Genomic DNA, 5,019 nt, shown 5'->3' with positions numbered 1-5,019 from the left:
TTTTATGTGGAACTTATGTTTTGTTTAAGACAATACATTATGTTGAATGCTCTATGATTTATATATGTTTATGTTACATAAATTTATTAAATTTCTGTAGTTTGAGAATGATGTCTGATGATTAAATCCAACAAAAAACTACATGGGTTTGGGGTGTTTTGAAGTTAGTAGCATTGACAAGTCTATTTTTTTTCATATATCACAAATTACATAAGAAAATAACACCAATACGATTGTATGAACATGATGCCAAAAAAAAATCCCTCAATAGTTATGGTTGCAAAAGACAAAACCAATGCTAGCTTTAATAATTGATAGACCAAATGATAAGATATATGTGTTTCTTATTTCCACCGTCACTTTAGCAATATTCAAGTTAGCGACGACTTGATTTTATAATACGTTACAGTGATACGTTGCAAGTTGATGCTAAAATGTAATATTTTCCTCATCGTCAACATTATAGTAATACAATCACTTCAACATTAGGGCCGTGCAAACCGCTCGCCGCTCGAACTCGCTCGTTTTTGCACTCAGTTGTAAACGAGTCGCTCTGTTCGGCTCGGTTTGTAAGCGGGCCCATCATCGAGCAAAGGTCTGCTCAGTTCGGTTCGACTCGAATATTTTTAATTTATTTTTATATAATTATATATGAACAAATATATAAATATATACACAACACACACAAAATATTAGTATACAATTGTTTAAACTCTTTTAAAATTTTTCTATTCCGTCAGTTTTATAGTTTCATTAGTTCGATTCAAGTTTTCATAATACTAGAAGTTTGTTTGCATATTCATTATATCTTACTTCAAACTTTTTTCTCCTAAAAATTTACAACTTATTACGCGTTTGTCTAAAAACTACTAATTTATTTACAAAATATATTATTTATAGCAATCAAACTTGTTTCTTATTGAAATTTTTAGAGTGAAAGTTAAATAAATAATACTCAAAAATCGCTTGATGTTCGAGCGAAAAACGATTCGATTTTGGCTCGTTTCGATTTTGGTTCGGTTCGAATTTCAGCCGTTCGGTTCAGTTCGGTTGTAAAGGATCCAAGCATCGGTTCAGCTCGTCGCTCGGTTTGACTCGGCTCGTGAACAACCCTATTCAACATGAGTAATTTTTGATACACCAAAGTTAGAGAACAGTCACTTAAGAGCCCAAACCACTTCAACATGAGTAATTTTGATACACCAAAGTTAGAGAACAATCACTTAAAGTCCAAACCGAAATTAAGAATTATAAAAGAGTTTATGTTAACTATATATATAAAATGTATGCAACTTCACATGTTGTTAATAACCCTTTCGTAACGAACTTTAATATGTCAGAATTTTAGATTTTACCATGTTATGTAACATATGATCACCTACACTGCCATTCTTTGTATGTTAGTACGTACTTTTTAGTTTTGCCGTCACGTGCTACTTCGGCATGAAATCAATCAAAATTTTATTGGTCTTTCTTGTCTCACATAATTAGGTGTTGTTTGTTTTTTCAGAGGTAAAATGCCTACAGTCTGCGGACCACATCTACACACATCTGTAGTAGAAGAGGTGGACCAAACCTCTGCACTCTGCAAGAAAAAAACTGTTTGTTTTTTAACGTTCGCAGACTGTTAAAACTTTCAATATAAGCTCTATATCAAAAACACAAATTATCCAGCAACAATTAAAAATATGTAAATCCAAATTCTATACCTTTGAACTAGCAAATTATAAAACTTACATTAACAATTTTCCACGTGAATATTTTTTCCTCCAAAAGTTTCTTCAATTGTTTTAGAAAGTAGATAGTTCATACATAATGAATGAAACGGGCTTAAAACAACTCACAAGCCGATGACATAAACCTAAACTTTCTACAAATCCTTTTCAACTAAAAACTTTCTATAGACTTTTTATAATCCTAAACTTTCTACAAACTTTTTTAAACTAAAAACTAATAATACTTAGAACAATTATGCAAATTATAATTGAACAAAAAAAAAAAAAAACCTACTCAATTAACAAGAACTTAATAACTTAATTGATATCTGATGAAAATAATGAGTTTAGAAGAGGTTGGAAGACTATGGTCCAAGTCTGCACCAAGAAGAGGGCGTGCAGACGTTTTTTAATGAAACGTCTTCGAAAAAACAAACAATCTGCAGTGGGCAATGTCTGCGCGTGGTCTGCGCGCTGCAGACAAAAAAGGCCAGGAAGATCTTTTGTAAAAAAACAAACACCACCTTAGTAAACATATCCGACCACCACCAAAATATAAAAGAATAGTACGCTTTGTCAAGCGCAAATTCGAGAACGAATATCGCATCGATGATCATCAGAAGCATAAGATAATCAATCCGGTTTTGCCGGTGAGAAAGCAGTAGTGATTCGTTGTTAAGTAGTAAAATTAGTAATAAATGTTATAATCAAGGACCAATTGGTTCAACGGTAGCCCCATGACTTTCCTTTTGAGAGGTCATGGTTCGAGTCTAGCCTACTCGTCAAGAGCATTTTGTTCTGGGTTGAGCCAGAAGGTTTTCCGATTGTCGTGGACTATTTATTCAGTAACATTTCAAGTACTCAATACTTTAATTAATCACAAAAAATAAAATCTCAAATAGGCTAAAAAACACTAAAAATTTGAAAAAAAGAATATATCAATAATCATAAGAATAAGTTTCCATAAAAGGTTATTCAGGAACAAGGACCTCCCAATGAATAAGTCATAAACACCAAATATTAACAACACAAATGCAAAATCACGAGAAAAATAATATAATTCTCTTGTCACTTTAGTATTCCTCAACTCGAGTAGCATCACGAGGCGTCTCGTAAGCCTCTCGAGGCCGTGACTTTTTCACGCCGGCCGTGAACCAGACTTTATCAGACCGATAATTCTCCACCACCATGCTCGAAACTTTAACCCAAACCACCACTTTGGTCTTCATTCCTTCAATCACCGTGAACTTTCCCCTTGACACAAGCCCTTTGACCCGAGTCGCATACCTTATGACTGATTGGTCCTTAAAAACCACCTCACAAGGTGAAGGTAAGTGGACCACGAGCTTTAGCTTTGACTCGTCAAAACTCGTAGCAGGTAATGTTTTGTGGGAATAATCCCGGTGGAAGGTTGTATTCTCTCAGGAAATCAGGCAACGGTTTCAACGGCTTGCCTGCGAAGAAATATCAGTTATTATACAACAATTATAATCTTTTAACTCGCAAAAGAAATTTGGCCCGTTTATTTATTTTCATTTACTTTTTTCTGTCGTGTGACCCTATCCTGCTAATTTGGAATTTGCACTCAAGAGTTTTTTTTTTTGGAAAATAATTAAATTGTAAGATGTAACTACAAAAACTATATTATTATAGTAAGTTCTAATTTGAATTTAAATGATTTAAGAGATTTTATGCATTATGGTGGTTAAACCGTGTCACCAGGAGAAGTAATTTATTACCTTTTAGCTTGTCAAACACCCATTTAGCCTTCTTTTCCACAGTGTTTGAGAACGTCTGCAACATGAAAGCAAATTTCAACAATATAAAAAGATTAAACGAAAAATTCAAAAATTATATTGATCTTGTTGGTGCATCACTGCAGTCATGAACTTCAGGAAAGCTCATGTGTATGATTGGTGATCAAAAGTCAAACACACACATTAGGCCTGTAAAAATGATCAAAAAAGTAACTTATATAAGGTAATTGTCTAAGACTAACGGTTTCTGGTCGCCACATCAATCCAGGTCCCATAAAGGCCGGTCTTAAAAATGTTAAATGCCATATTATTGTACCAATTCTAATTAGCTTAAATCAAAAGTTAACCTTGATGGATCAAATCATTATATAGTGGCGTGTTCGTCAGTACACCCCCTCGGATGATAATCAAGATCATGAACCAATTCCTACTACCTCCTTAGATGTTTCTTCACAAATTTCTGTTATTTTCTATAGCTCAGTCACATCACAAATGGTGGGAGAGATGAATAGAGCGTGATTTTGTACCCTAAAGTTGGAGCATAATAATAATAATAATAATAAAAATAATAATAATAATAATAATAATAATGACGAAAATCCCACATTAAAACAAAGCGAAAATGATTTATGCAATAGAATAGCAATGAATTCCGATGCTATTGATATCAAAATTTCACAGAATATTAATACTAAATCTTCAATTGTATAGTAAAACTTGGGAGTGAAAACCCTAACCTAAAGGAATGAATTCTCCAAGTCCATCAGTAATGCAGATCCACAATTGAGCTCCTACTCGAAGTAAATTCGTAGATACATACATACATACATACCGTAAGATCTTGAGAAATGTTGTTGATCTCTTCTTTGGCCTTCTTGGAGATGCTTCCAACCTTAACCAATGCCTTCTCCATTCTATTCTTTACTGACTGACCCCTCACTCAAAATAAATCTCACTTTCACCAGCTGCTAAAGCGTCTTTTGCCTCATTCTCTTTCGCTCACTCCACTTTCCAGCTGTCTTTTCATTCCCTTAATGTCAACTTTTAGTTTGGAACAACAGATAGTTTCTCCCAAAGAGCATAAGCTCTAGTAACCGGGTCCTCCCAGCGTCCTAGAAAAAACCCTCTCCTCTTATGCCACTTGGCATCGCCGCCATAAGAGTCGAAACCCTTTAGCGAAACGCCGGCAGGATAAAACCCCCTGTGTGGCTCAGATTCAAACTGGTGACCTCCCGTATCAAGTCTAGTTCTTTTCGTTATTGTCATAGCCAACTGGGCTAGCCCAGAAAATTGGAGTTTTAAATTTACAAGGCTTTTATGTTATGTAATAAAAAATGAAAACTAATATAAATTTAAAAAATACCTTCAATTTTTTTTTCTACTCTTGATTTTTCAAAAAATCAATTGTAAACACCAAATTGTAAAGTTGAAATGAAGTTTTATAAAAATAATTAAACATATAGTATATAATAATTTGATTACTTAAGAAGTTTTAAGGTTGAACTTTAGCCTGTCACCTAGACTGATTGTAATTTATTCATAAACAA

The 5,019-nt window shown here is 33.7% G+C and overlaps 1 pseudogene across 1 annotated transcript; it reads right to left on the bottom strand.

Moving 5' to 3' along the window:
* Positions 1 to 2,707: 2,707 nt before the first annotated feature.
* On the bottom strand, positions 2,708 to 4,385 carry LOC143628282 (uncharacterized protein At5g01610-like; annotated as a pseudogene). Its single transcript, XR_013152722.1, has 3 exons — positions 4,305 to 4,385; positions 3,455 to 3,509; positions 2,708 to 3,169 (listed from the first exon to the last, which is right to left on the bottom strand). The product of XR_013152722.1 is annotated as an uncharacterized protein At5g01610-like (transcript).
* Positions 4,386 to 5,019: the final 634 nt, after the last annotated feature.

This window comes from Bidens hawaiensis, unplaced genomic scaffold, assembly GCF_021521415.1.
Source record: "Bidens hawaiensis isolate Kalapana, Puna unplaced genomic scaffold, B.hawaiensis_p1.1 tig00004864_1, whole genome shotgun sequence".
In the NCBI taxonomy this organism is placed as follows: domain Eukaryota; kingdom Viridiplantae; phylum Streptophyta; class Magnoliopsida; order Asterales; family Asteraceae; genus Bidens; species Bidens hawaiensis.
This window is presented reverse-complemented; position numbering and strand designations above follow the sequence as displayed.